The 15222-nt window shown below is 49.0% G+C and overlaps 1 long non-coding RNA gene across 2 annotated transcripts in view; it reads right to left on the reverse strand.

Annotated features, from left to right (window-relative positions):
• LOC135828768 (uncharacterized) overlaps positions 1 to 15222 on the reverse strand; it is a 31695-nt gene that overhangs the window by 5913 nt on the left and 10560 nt on the right. The window contains exon 3 of one of the 2 annotated variants that reach the window (XR_010555747.1): positions 12394 to 12623. This is a non-coding gene — a long non-coding RNA (uncharacterized LOC135828768). Of the gene's footprint in view, positions 1 to 12393; positions 12627 to 15222 lie in introns of both variants that reach the window. The other variant, XR_010555746.1, reaches the window with a different exon arrangement.

Genomic DNA, 15222 nt, shown 5'->3' on the forward strand with positions numbered 1-15222 from the left:
CTGGTACACCGGAACTATTATCATAAAGAGCCAGCCAGCATGAATCAAAGCAATCGACTGTCGCGACACCAGTGCAGACAAAGTGATGCGTACACAATACAGACAAGGGGACAAGTCCAGCCAGATACAGTTACTTGAGCAGAGAGAAGCACCAACACAATCTTCAGGATGCATGCACATAATTCTAACAGGACCACTCCTCAAGCTTTCGACTTCTTCTGGCGAGCTGCCTTGCGGCATTCAGGACAATGCCAGCTCTTACCGGGCTTCTTCTTGAGGCCTAGGCACTTCACATGGAAGAAGCGGCGAGTGCAATCAGTATTGGCACACTTCGCTACATCACCGGCCTCTTTCCCGTCACAGTAACAACCACCCGGCGATGACAATGTAGTCTGTGGCAGACCCACTGTGGCTGATGCGCCCGCTGCTGCTGGTGGTCCGTCAGGTAAGCTATCAAAGTTCTTTGAATACCATTTAGCGGCTAGTTCCGGTAGAACTCCAAGTTTGTAGAAATCTACAACTGCCTCCAAGGCTTTAGCCATAAACGGCGCATCAGGAAGTATGCGCTCCACGTGCAGCTCTTCCTTGTTCCAGACTATGAAGTCACAGTGTCTGGCAGCGCAGACCTTCAGCTGGAGCTGGACCTGATAGTAGTAGGCATGGTCGTGCTTTAGGCGAAGCTGTGGCAGCAACCCGGAGGAAGACGGGTCCTTCTCCAAGCAGAATTTGCTCTCGTCAGCAGCATCAGCGAATGCCTTGTCCCGGCATGAATAGGGACACTTGATCTCAAGCACACCGGCCCCACAGCATGCACAACTGACAAAGCCATCTGGGCTTGCCCCAAGATACGGGAAGTCAGGAGACAGGCAAAGACCGCACTCAGTCACAGACAGCTCCTTGTGAACAGCCCCCTGCTTCCTTACATACAGCTCACGCGCACTGGCCTCATGCTCACAGCCCCATTTAGTGGCTGAAGTTGTGAACGCTTGCGCCTCCGGATAACAAATGGCTTTGATGAGCGACACGGATGGATTGCTGGGATTGGTGCGCGTAGCAGCTTTGAAGCGGGATGCTGTTACCCTGCCAGCACGGTAGCGAAACCACTGCTTGGAGGTAGCCTGGTCCTTTGTGAGCCTCTCCACAGCCTTTGCCTCCTCCGCAGTCACAGTTATTGCGCTGAACACTTTTTCACAGTGCTGCAGCACATCGGCAAAGTTGGCTGTCAACAGTGCGTCATTGTAGAGCTCGTCTACCAGGTATGGTGGGCAGCCGTCCTGATCCTTTGGAGCGTACCGGTCAGAGAAGGCAGGCATAGTGCTCAGCACCGCACAAGAGCCGGCGGAATCAAGAGAGGCACATAGGGCATCAACTTCCTCAGCTGTGGGATTGTCAAACGGAGCAGGCTTGCTCTTGGCGGAACTGCTGGTAGCTCTTGGTTGTTTATTCTTATCCTTCCTTGGGTCGGGCACAGCAAGATCAATGTCAATGACCCTAGCATACTCCACAGTTTTCATGCTTGGGGCAATCCACTGACAAGGCAGGGAGGTACATGCAGGCTCCACTGCCATGGACGTACGGACAGACAAGCTCATGAGCAAAGCTGCGATGTGCGAGCACGCTTCGCCCAGGCCAGCCATGCAATTACAATGCGCACAAATCACGATTCCGTCCTTCTCCGCGGCTACCCAAGGCCTCAGATTATCTGCAGACACAGTCTGCGAATGCCTGACCGAAGCTGTCACGAAAAATTTCGTGCTGTCAGCATTTGCAGGAAACGACAGGACGTCTCCAACCCAGCCAGATTTTACGAAATTAGAAGCATCCAGACTTTTGTAGGCTTTCAAGGACTCTTTGGTGTACGGACTAGGAGTATTTACAAGATAGTTATAAACATCAGGCCACTCGATACTCGGGAAAAACTCCACGGCAGACTTTTTGGAGAGGACGTACGGATCGGACACATTTGAAACAATTCGGTCAAGCTTCTCGCGATACCGCTTCTTGGCTACTTCGTCCAGCTCACCGTAGATTTTTCCAAATTCTCTAGGCTCCATTTCAGCAGTCATAACAAGCAGGTACCCTCTCAAGAACGCACAAACAAGCACGAATCTGATCGTCAAATCAGCAAAGAAATACTGGAATAGTGCAAACTCAAACCAAAAAGTGCAGCTGTCACCAGGTCACGGTCTTTTTGCCACTCAAGGTCACCTGAGCCCACGCGGGACCGGCACGTGACCACTTTTCGAAAAACCTCTATAGCAACGATAGCGAACAAGATCTGAATGAGACAGATCAAGACTTGCGCTAGATAACTGTCTACTGCACACAACTGGCGAAGCCATGTGAATCGACCACCAATGCACACCTGGTCTACACCACCCGGAGTACATCGGGATAATACAGCCAAGACAGTTACCTATGCACACCCTACACTTGCTGGGGTAACCAGTATAGACAGCACGCTACTTTGATAGAAGCAGACACTAGATGCACTGGTACCTTGAAGTGAAATTGGAGTTACTTTACCAACCAGCCTCGGCTACTGAGTACTGGGAACCCAGAGCCAACAGACATACCAACAACCTCAGCCATGAAAGCTATTATAGTAACGACACACTGGATTGTGGAGCCGAAACTAGTCCAACTTCCAAATGCTTTGGCAAGAAGGTAGCCTTCCGACAGGTTGGTACACACACACACACCTGACCTTTGACCTTTGACGCCCATCGCCAGAGGCGATGATAGCAATGCTACGGCAGAAGCCATAGCAACTTGTGCTGGGATTACACCATTCAACAGCTTGCAAGGCTGAAGAATTGACCGTCACTATTCAGCCTGGTCTACACCATACAGCTATTTGGAGTGACATTTTCTGGCCAGTGAATCCCTATTTTTGGTCTTTTCATTTTTTTTCCCCGCACACACAACACACACACACACACACACACAACACACACACACACACAACACACACACACAACACACACACACACACACACACACACACACACACACACACACACACACACACACACACACACACACACACACGCTGTGCTGGAAAACTCCATTTCTGCAGTAATGCATTTGTACTTGCATGAATCTGTAGCCTTACACAGTGTGTAGTATAATAGGTCACACATTACTAAATCGAATGTGCAATAATACCCTTTTCTGCTGACTCCAGTATGGTGGGTCAGTTTTCAGTCTATTCACCAACCAATGTATTTGTCACGGATGACCCCGTGCTACCGTTTATGATTTCTGGGCACTCTTTTGTAATAGATGACTTGCACAAAGATTGTCTGGGTTCGAGACGGGGCAAGTGGACCTTCTGACTCTGACTTCCCCACCTTTGAGTTCGTGACTTTCGCTTTTTGCCTGACGAACACTCGGCTAGTTTTTTTTGGCTAGAGAGTAGAGTTGTTTTGATTCGGCTTGTATCGTCATGCCGAAGCGCTGCTGCGCTCCTGAATGCACTAGCAGACGAGAGATGGAACTGAGGCTCCCATTCCATACGTTTATTTCCGAGCCGGCCGGCCGGGAGGCAGAAAAATGAGGCGGAATATTATATTTTTAGTATCATTAGTGTAGGCTGCAACAAGCACGTCGTGGTCCTGAAGTGTGACTACTTTCCCGCAGTGGAAGCGAAGTCAAGCACAACGAAAGTTTGTGGACGTCTGAGAAAGAACTCGATTCCCTTTGATTCGGCTGCACTAGCTCCAGAGCGACTCTCTCCTGAGGACAGACTGCGGAGAGGCCAGGAACCTGCCGAGTCACGAGTGGAAGCCCAAACCACGAAAATGAAGGGTGGAAGGACTGAGTGTGAGAGCCAGATGGCCTTTAGTTGTACTTCAAGTAGTATCTGAGTCGAAGGAGAGAACAAGTGTGCTGGAGAAACGCTGCGAAGTCCTCAGGCCTGATGTGTACTAGCTACTGTTGAAGTTTCACTTGTTCCGATATGAACATTTCATCTGCCCTGACTCTGACCAGCTGTATCTAGACTTGGACTTAGGCCAGAGACATAGCATTGTAAACTTTACTGAAGCCATATGTACCCAATGCCTGGCTCTAGTGAGAAAGCAGTTTGGCGCAGGCTTGCAAACTATGATTGAATCAGGGAGTGGTGGAAAGTCACATTATACCTCTCCATGATAAGCTGGTAATGACGACGATGCGGCTCCGGCTGGGTCTCATGGGAAAGTAACTTGCATACCTGTTTAGTTGCAACGAGGCAACGGTACCCCATGTACTGAAGACATGATTGAGCTACATTTTATCTCCTCCTGGGAGAAGGTGGAACAAATACTGCCAGAGTGTGTCTGATACACATCACAGTCTGCTGAGTGTGTTCATTATTGTGGACATAACAGAACTGCGCTGCGAGGTACCTTCTGCGTTGGACCTACAGTTGAGCCACTACTCTTCTTACAAATTCCATACAACGGTGAAAGGATTCGTTAGAGCATCATCAAACAGTGCATTCACCTTCATCATACACTGGCTCCGTTGCCTACAGTAGTTCACATTTTGACGGGCCGCGCTGGGACGATACGGAAGGAGCGGCGGGAACCATTGGAGTGCTCATGATGCTGGTTAGCGGAGAGGGATGTGAGTGTCAGCAACGGGAACGCAACCGCACTACTGTACAGATCAGGAAGCGATGGAAGAGTTGAATCTGTTCAACCTTCAATGCCGTATACAGGGACACAAGCGTAAAATGGCTACATTTCGAATGTGAACTGGCGATGGCATTGTGTGGCGACGAACACAACTGCAACTGTTCAAATTTCAGCATTTCGAACATTATGCTTCCCATGATAACTCACCGAATGGCTCACATGACGGAGTTGGACATTACCAGGCTAGGATTATCATTTGCTGTATTTATGGATAGTCCTTGAGTTTTCAGATGAAGTGCTGTATCTTTTACCTGTCGTTCCTTTAGAATGGCACAATGTCCATGGCTGCTTTCTTGTCTTCATAACAGACTGGTATAATCAGCATGATTCTGCTTTATTTGAGAAGAAATAAAACTTTCCTTTCGGAAAGGAAGCCCAGAAACGTCAACCCCCATGGACGGTGCTTTATGACTCTCGTCCATCGACATTAACCGTCGCAATAACTGCTGCATGTATGTTGTGCTGTGTGAACCGTACAAGATTTTACAGCTCACCCACGCCTTCCCAACAGGCTCCTATATCCCGTACTGTTAGCATTACATTGAATATGAACTAGGCTAGCACAGTTATCCTTCATTCTTTTGATGGCGGTGGGTAGCATGGAACTTGACGTGTTCTTGGGATCCTCGTGCAACACTTGCTGTTCCGGGATGCCATATTATTGGGTGCATCGAGGTTTCTTCTATGCTCACTGTTGTTTGGTAAGACAATTTTTTATAACTATTTCACCGAAGAGTAAGGCAAGAGTATTTTGGGTTGGTTTGGACGCCTGGCTTCTCTTCACATTATAATACACAGTGAGTCATGTACTTCCACTAACCCTACAAGTACAAGAGCACGTGCATGACTCATGACTGAGCTGCTGAAGACAGCTAGTGAGTGACTGACGGTACTGATCATGTACATGTACATGCCGTGCACCGTTCAGTCATGCTGACAAAAAAAGTACACTACAGACGGTGTAGGGTGACCGCAGTGTAGCCTGTGGGTGCACAGGTTGCACTTGCCCCGTCTCACTCGCGGCTCGGATCTTTGTGCAAGTCATCTATTCCCGTACTTGTCACTGCACTGACGCATAGTTTTTAGTATGTATTTTCAGAGTTGACGTAGTTCACAGATATTCCTCGTTTTTCACAGTATCAGTTTGTTCCCAACAGTGAGATTCAGTACCAGAGTGTAACACATACACACACACACACACACACACGCGTGCGCGTGCACGGTAGAGGACAGAGAGATTCAGAAGGAATCTTGCAAGACAACTGAATAGGCTACTAAACCACTGATAGTAGGTACTCCAAGCAGATGTTTCAAGTCACGTGTTTGCCGACTTGTGCGTTTGCCGATTTGTGCATTTGCCAACTTTGAAAGTGCCACAAGAAAGTCCACCTGAAACCCTGCACGGGGGAATAATTTATTGAAATCGGCCAAGGGAAACCAAAGGTATGGTGAAGTTTGCTCAAACTCAGCAGCAGAAAGACATTTCGCATTCAAGCGATGGCACAATTTGTCCAGCGAGAAGAAGCCACGGGTGCGCGTGATCCTCTGTAGCCTAATCGGTAGGGCACTGTCCCGGAAAGACAGGGGTGCTGGGTTCGAATCCCGCTCGTGCATCCTTCTTTTGCAACATTAGTGCTCAACGTGGGCCTCGAACCCACGACCCCGAGTCGCATGCTCCACCGACTGAGCTAGCCGGGCCATATATGCGCACCAAATAATTAGGCGCGCCCACACAGAACACAGTACGTACATACACATTCCATAAACAGGCTGCAATCTTCTCTCTTTCCCCCCCCCCCCCCCTGATGTATATTGAGGATTTCCTCTTGATGTTTGCTGGAGAGTACACTCTTGATGTTTGCTGGAGAGTACTTCCTCCGTGAATCCGTTAAGCAGAACTTCGTTGCGTTTTTACAGTTCAGTCCAAAGCATTCTATAGCTACAAACAAGTGTAGCAAAGTGGAATACAAAGCAGCCTATGAGAGACAGTTATTTACAGATGTCACACAGCTCGTTTCAAGGCGGTCCAGCTTCACTCTTCGTCAGAATCTGACGATGACTCACTCGCCGATGACATCGCGTCTGCCTCCTCACTGACGTTCGCCTCCAGCGCTGTCAGCTTTTGTTCCGCAGCCTTCACAAGTTGCCGAGACACGATTTGATCGTGGAGATCGCCAAGTTCTTCGCTCGAACTGTGAGCTTGATGACCTCCACGGTGGCGCTGGTAGTTGTTGTCTCCGCCACTCTCCAAAATGTCATGGAACGAGCCATACAAACAGAGCCAAACACTCCTCATCTTGGCAGCGGGGTACTCGTACCAGCACGTTTCCACAACCTGCAGAAGCTTCTTTCTCGTCTCCTTCGCCACGAGTGACATGTCTGAGTGAAGGCTGTGGAAGAACGCCAAGTCATCGACGTTCAGATCGGGACTATGCGCCGGCTGAACAACAACCTGAAAGTCAAACTCTTTTTTTGATTTCCCCATGCGCTGCAAACACACGTGCGTTGATTTTGGCTGTGTGCGGGCGTGCGCCATCGTGCTGTTACAGCAGTGGCTGGCCGGCTTCTGGGCACTTCTTCAAGCCACGCGGTCTCTCAAACTTCCACTTTCCAGCCTCGAGCGTTCCACATAGTTGACGTGTCCCAGCATCGCTGCTTGTGTACGTCGCATCCTTGTGGAACCACCACATTTTCTGTCGCATACTCACAAACACGCCACTGTTACCCAGGATCTTCTGCCTGTATGCTTCCGCGTCAACTCGCACGTCCTCCAGAAGCGTGGCTTCACCGACCACGGTGCCTGTGCGTACATTGGTGCGCTTTGCAGGCCTCTCCAGCGTAAAACTCCACAGACCAAGCTTGCCCTCAAAGTCATACTCGGGGCGCGAACGAGCACAAACCGCGAGCACCATAACCTTTGGCATGCGTGATTTGTGGAACACACGCGGCAGAGCAGGAACGTAATACTCTCCTTTGTCGTTCGGGAACACTCTCGTCTCCATGCGTTTCGTTTTTCAAGTCAGTGAATTTCCTTGTGCGCTTGTCCAGTTGAGAGAGGACGAGTTTCATGCGCTTTATTTTGTGCTCGATTGTCAATTTTGGCTTGATATATCGCCGCTGTCTCCGCATTTGAAGAGCCTTGCACCAGGTCCGAACTGTCACAGGTAAGGCATCTACTCCCTCTTCTCCCAGCTTGCTGGCCAGTCGCTTGAAAGACAATCAACCCCAGTTCCGATTATTGATGTTAATCAGCTTTTGTGCGATTTCAGCTGTGAACTTTTGAACGCCTCGGCCGCACTTGAAGTAGAATAGTTCGCCTCTCTCTCTCCACAAGTATTTGATACCATACTTCACGTTTATTTATTGCTTCAAGTTATAGATTTTGAATTTGTACGTCGTGTTCTTCGTTTTGAGACTTTGCCAAGCAGAGCTGTGCGAACAGCTTCTTTGTCAGCGGTCCACCTGCCGTGAGTTCTGCGGCATACAGAGTGACGTCCTTTCGATTTGGGGTCTTGATGTCTTTTTGTCCGGTGTGCACAGTAACTGGCGTTGTTGGCAGTGTTTTGCTTTTCAGCACACAAGCGGCTACATCCTTCACTCTTTCTTTCTTGCCAGGCATTTTCGTAATCTCTCTGCTCCAAGGAACTCACCAGAATGATGGTTAGGAAGGCTCTGTTTCTCATTTTCGAGCCTTGGTGTCGTGCACCTGGGGTTGTGTTCTGGTGACATTCTGTCAAGAAACAGTTGTGCTCCGCCGATATTTTTCGAAAGGACCCCACACTTTATGGAGGTTCAAAAGCCTGTCAAAACAATGTGCCCCACAGCGGCTACCCTATGTAGGGGATAGATCACTGACATGTTTGTCTAATGCCGACAGAGAGATCATGACAAGAACACATAAAACGCAACGAAGTTTAGATTCTTAATACGGAGGAAGTAGTTACGTAACCTGTGAGCAGTCCAGTCTTTTCCTTACGTTTGTGGAGTTCGTTTCTTTGTTAGCTTTCTCTCTCTTTCTCTCCATTTCTGTAAAGTTATTGTCAGGTTCCTGTGGATAATAATACTTCAGAATAATAGAAAAGTATCTGTAGTATGTGTGTGCGAAACGCCGCCAACACGGGGAATACAGTAGAACCTGTAACTAACGACCACCCCTTGGTGCCCGGAAAAGTGGTCTTTAGTGGCAGGTGGTCTTTAGTTAGAGGTTTGCACCGCGTGACCATATATGGATCCCATTATATGATATGTATGTCAAAATGCAGATAATACAATCCCCCACCACTTGCGCACTGACATTCTTCTTTCAGATCATACAACACTTGGAGACAAAGAAATCAAGTTTTATTGCAGACATTAAATTCAGCTCCTACTTCTGAAGCCAGGAGTCAAGAGTTCCCTGTTGAAGCTTCTCTTTGCGCTGGGCTTCAAGTTTGTTCATGAAGGCACCAAGTTTCTCTACATCCATTGCCATGGTAGACAAGCCACGCTGCAACGTAAACTGTTGCAATGTTGAGATGCAGGACAGTGCTTCTTTGCCGGATACTTCTCTGACTTCTGTGGACTCAGTGTGACCTGGTGTGGTGACTGAGCTGTGTGATTGCACTTCGACAGAGAGCCGCTCAGTCTTAGTTTCTCCTTCGAGTAGTAACATCGATCAAAGAGCGCTTTGGATACGCTCTCCAAGACGTTTCCTATCATGTTTGTTCTTGACAGCACTTGAAATTATGACAGGTGTAGTGCAGTCCACACTGATTCCACAGTCAAAATGAGACTGCGTTCATTTGTCCAGCTGTAGTATCGAAACAGTCCTTTCAGGATCATGGAAAATCATCAACATTTCGAGAAGGAGCTTCGAGCAATGTTTGATTTCCTACATCGCGGTCGCTAGTTACGGGTCAAAATTCGACATTGGGACAAGAAAAGGCGGTCGCTGGTCGCGTTCAGCAGGTAGTCGCTAGTCACAGTGCATTTTGAATGTGAGACCGTCCGTGACTGACAAAGTGGTCGGTAGTACAGGTCGTCCCCCGTTAATACGAGTCCGGTTAGTACATAAACCCCGTGAGTACATAAGAAATCTCAAGTCCCGGACGAAACGTGATCACTTCCATACAAATTTTGTCGGTTAGTACATAATTCGTTAGTACATAAACCCCGTTAGTACATAACATTTCTCCGTGCCCGCATGCCACCTACCTCAATAGTACATAATTTGTTGGTCTTTTGGCCTTCCAGTGGAGACACATCGTGTTCTAGTTTCTACTTGTGGGCGCAATTAGCTCAGAAATCAGAGTCCACATCACAAACCGACAAAGCTCTGTTTTTTTCCGAGTGACTGTACAGGCAAGACTGGGCATGTATCATGTGCACTATAGAATCGTCGCTGACTGTGACCGTTATAACATAATGTTTATGTTATATCGAGGGAATCAAGAATATCTCGCTCCCAAGTCATGGTAGCAAGAAACGCTCAGAAAAGTTGAAAAAAGTGAAAAATTCTGGTACCCAAGCAAGTTATGTACACTTTCGTTTAGTACATAAACCCCGTTAATACATAACATTTGTCAAGTCCCAGAGATTATGTATTAACGAGGGACGACCTGTACCAGGCTGGTCGCTAGTCACGATGGTCGTTAGTTACAGGTTTTACTGTAAATAGATAACATCGGTGCCTAACGTGGCTGCCATGCTTACAGAGGGCTTTGCATGCTGTGCGGACCAGCCTGATGCATCCAGCCTCACTCTTTTCTTTTTGTTTTGTTTTCAGCGGCTGCTCCAACCTTCTCATCACCAAAGCGAGTCTCTCCCACTACAGCAGCGATTATCCAGCCTGGTCGGTCAGCCCAACAAGATAATGTTGTCCCAATTACCAATGATGCTTGGCAGAGTACCCGCCTGGTAGGTGTCAAATAATGCATTGCACGCGTTCTCCACCGATCCACAGTCACCCATCGTGTTCCGTATATTGGCCACGATTTGTTCATGCGCGTCTGCTAAAAATCCGGAATGCTTGGTAGCAAACTGTATCAGTATCATCTAACAGCATCTGCCTCATCCCATCAAGCGTTCTTCGTGCCGAGCCAACATTCATCTCTGGTATGCCAAGTGAAACGAACCTTCTGCTAGTGTTACTTGGTAGCCTGCGTACTTGTGTCCGTGTTTAGTTGTGGTGTCAGTATGAAGTGTCGTGGCCACGTCATCCTGCACATCCTTCACTGCCCTTTGTTGGTCACCCTCTTTCATCTCAACAACCATAATTATCGGCAACAGAAGAAATTGACGGTAAATGTTCTCAATCCACATGAAATGCATTATGGGTAACGCTGAGTATAACAGGAACAACACTACCTTCACAGGTGTTATGCGATAATATTCATAGCAGCACTTCCAAGTGTTGTCTGAGTACCTGTTGTGGTCGTAATGGAAAACATCAACTTCCGGGCTATTCTGAGAACTGGCATTGTCCAGCTCCTCCCGAAGACCAGCAATAATGAGATCACGCTACAATAATGATGATTAGAGCTCTCGTATCCGTCTTGAGTTGCTCTCGTATCCGTCTTGAGTTGCTCGCGCCGTCGGCTTCAGACCCGGGCTCAGGGTTGGAGGATTCTTCTTCAGAGCTACTGTTGTTGAAATCAGTTGACTCCTGCCGGAGTTTCAGCCTATATCGGGCATCATAGAGGCGAGCAGAAACAGTTTTCGACCGAGTCCTCATGTCTTCAAGTTCTTTTCCATGCCGAGCTGCTCTTCCACTCTGGCTATGGCTTCTTCTTTTCGCTCTATTCTTTTTGTTAGATTTCGAAATTTTCGCGTATAGCTTTTGGCGGCGATGCGTCCACTCCACTGTCTTCCCGCTGCTACTACTACTACTGGCTGGGACCACAGCCGGAATCGCTGCCGGGACTGTTGCCGGGGCCGCCATCGGGACCGCCGCCAGGATCATTGATACAGGTTTGGTTTCAGAAATATGGCTTTCACTTCTTCTTGGCCCAAGTATAATTAAAAAAACACTGGCATCCTTTCTCACCATCCGTTCCATTCTCTTCACAGCCGTTGATAGAGTCTGTGGCGGCAACTCGTCATCACGCGGCCATTCCTCTCCGTACAAATACCGCAGTCAGGACGAGCAATCTTTCCCCATCTTCCAGAACTCACTGCGCAGTTTGTCAAGATCCAACACCGCTCCGTTTGTCAAACTAACACCGTCCTCGCTTCGGCAAGCTGGATCGGTGTTACCGTAGGTCAAAGATCCACGACAACGCCACAGGAGTCCAAGTGGCTTCCAGCTGTGAGAAAAACTTCAACAGAGTTGGAGCGAAGCCAGCTACGAAGCTGAACATTTGGATTTAGAGAAATTAGGGTACGCTCTACACATTGAGACAACAATCAGCATTGCATGCCGCCTAAAACTACCTCAAATACACATCGTCAATATCGCGTACACAAAAAGCCAACTTCTCCTCATCGCACAGCGCTGGAATCTGGAAGCGCAAAAAAGAGCAAAGCTTCACTAGTTCCGACCAGGTCTTCTAGCTGTCCAAAGTAAAACCCCGCTTTTCAATTTTTCGATTTTCTGCACCATTAGGTTATTGTGCCATCGTCCCCATACTTGTTGTCGTGTCGTGCTTGCATACCCTGACAGGCGACACGTGACCCGGCCTGGAGTACCTACTGATAGAGACACAAAACACAGCAAGAAATATTGACTGCTTACCAATATTGGAGTGTATTTTCTTCCTGAGGACTTGGCATTTGATTGACCTCGTAACTGTACAATCTATTTTCTTCGAAGATGGCAGCACTTTCGCTTACTCTCACGGCGGATCATGATGGGTCAGGTGATCTGGCAGTGTGGAAGAAGGTGCACTCACACATACTGGTTATGGCAGCCAGGTATTGAAGCAGGCACTGCACAATCCACAGGTTGTGCAGAGAGATGGTGTCCTGCTAAACACACATGCAGAAAAAGCACAAGCAAGGACATGTACAGTAACATGCAATCCAGGCCGTCATGGCATACTACTGCTTGCAGACCTCAGCACCTCGGCACCCGCACATCTGTATGGAGATTACTGCACAGCATTACTTTGAAGTAGACATAGGAATGTACTGTTGTGGACATTTCAATCCGGCGAGAAGTCAAGCGGCCGCGGGGTGCTGACCTTGCAGCCATGATACTTATACTGTACGCATTCAGGCAACTTCTCAGTCAGCAGTACACCTGCACCACCGGCGGCTGTCTTTGCACAGTGAGCATCATAACAAGAGAGAGGCATGAAACCCAGAATGTGCAGCTCGGCTGAATTGCTGGCTCTGATTACATCATTTTAATGATGATGTAGTTCGTACAAGCAGGACTCAAGCAGATCTCCGTTCCTGCACAACTGCAGCTCGGCTGTACACATTACGCCACTTCCCGCCGCAAATCTAGACAAACTACAAACGAAAATCCAGTGGAACAGAAACGAGAGAGCTGCCAAGCCCAGTGCCGTCGCTAATATTTTGTTTTATCTAGGTCACCACGCTTGTTAGTCGAACGGCTATAAATGTCATCGCAATACAAGAACATGTACCCGATACATTTAGGCGTATTGCAAAGGCTTTTCTAGCAGTTCGAATAACAAGCATGATGACCTAGGTATAGCAAAGCATAGCAAGGGACCTGGACTTGCCAGCTCTCTCGTTTCACAGTTCTCAATCCCGAACAGCTAGCTGTTTCGACTTTGTTAGGTCTCACTAGCGGAGCTCAGGGTCACTGGCTGAACCTATTGCTCAGGGTAACTGGCTGAACCTATTGCTCAGGGTCACTGGCTGAACCTATTGCTCAGGGTCACTGGCTGAACCTATTGCTCCGTGTCACTGGCTGAACCTATTGCTCAGGGTCACTGGCTGAACCTATTGCTCAGGGTCACTGGCTGAACCTATTGCTCAGGGTCACTGGCTGAACCTATTGCTCAGGGTCACTGGCTGAACCTATTGCTCAGGGTCACTGGCTGAACCTATTGCTCAGGGTCACTGGCTGAACCCATTGCTCAGGGTCACTGGCTGAACCTATTGCTCCGGGTCACTGGCTGAACCTATTGCTCCGGGTCACTGGCTGAACCTATTGCTCCGGGTCACTGGCTGAACCTATTGCTCCGGGTCACTGGCTGAACCTATTGCTCCGGGTCACTGGCTGAACCTATTGCTCAGGGTCACTGGCTGAACCTATTGCTCAGGGTCACTGGCTGAACCTATTGCTCCGGGTCACTGGCTGAACCTATTGCTCCGGGTCACTGGCTTAACCTATTGCTCAGGGTCACTGGCTGAACCTATTGCTCAGGGTCACTGGCTGAACCTATTGCTCAGGGTCACTGGCTGAACCTATTGCTCAGGGTCACTGGCTGAACCTATTGCTCAGGGTCACTGGCTGAACCTATTGCTCCGGGTCACTGGCTGAACCTATTGCTCCGGGTCACTGGCTGAACCTATTGCTCCGGGTCACTGGCTGAACCTATTGCTCCGGGTCACTGGCTGAACCTATTGCTCCGGGTCACTGGCTGAACCTATTGCTCAGGGTCACTGGCTGAACCTATTGCTCAGGGTCACTGGCTGAACCTATTGCTCAGGGTCACTGGCTGAACCTATTGCTCAGGGTCACTGGCTGAACCTATTGCTCAGGGTCACTGGCTGAACCTATTGCTCAGGGTCACTGGCTGAACCTATTGCTCAGGGTCACTGGCTGAACCTATTGCTCAGGGTCACTGGCTGAACCTATTGCTCAGGGTCACTGGCTGAACCTATTGCTCCGGGTCACTGGCTGAACCTATTGCTCCGGGTCACTGGCTGAACCTATTGCTCCGGGTCACTGGCTGAACCTATTGCTCTGGGTCACTGGCTGGACCTATTGCTCCGGGTCACTGGCTGAACCTATTGCTCCGGGTCACTGGCTGAACCTATTGCTCCGGGTCACTGGCTGAACCTATTGCTCAGGGTCACTGGCTGAACCTATTGCTCAGGGTCACTGGCTGAACCTATTGCTCCGGGTCACTGGCTGAACCTATTGCTCCGGGTCACTGGCTGAACCTATTGCTCAGGGTCACTGGCTGAACCTATTGCTCCGGGTCACTGGCTGAACCTATTGCTCAGGGTCACTGGCTGAACCTATTGCTCAGGGTCACTGGCTGAACCTATTGCTCAGGGTCACTGGCTGAACCTATTGCTCAGGGTCACTGGCTGAACCTATTGCTCCGGGTCACTGGCTGAACCTATTGCTCCGGGTCACTGGCTGAACCTATTGCTCAGGGTCACTGGCTGGAACTATTGCAATGAAGTCTAATGAGCAAAGCATCTCAGTCAGAGTGCTCTGACTGAGATGAACACAGAGAGCTTTGCACGAGGGCGGACATCAAATCAAAGAGCTAGCTGTGTTGTGGTACTGGCACACTGCTGGCCCTTTGGGCCCTGTAACGTGACATGCAAACATGCACTGCACGGTACACACAAACATATGAAACGAGAGGGCTTGAAACGGTCAGGAGCCCTTGCTATGCTTTGTTTTTAC

The sequence above is a fragment of the Sycon ciliatum genome, chromosome 1 (genome assembly GCF_964019385.1).
Source record: "Sycon ciliatum chromosome 1, ocSycCili1.1, whole genome shotgun sequence".
Classification (NCBI taxonomy): Eukaryota; Metazoa; Porifera; class Calcarea; order Leucosolenida; family Sycettidae; genus Sycon; species Sycon ciliatum.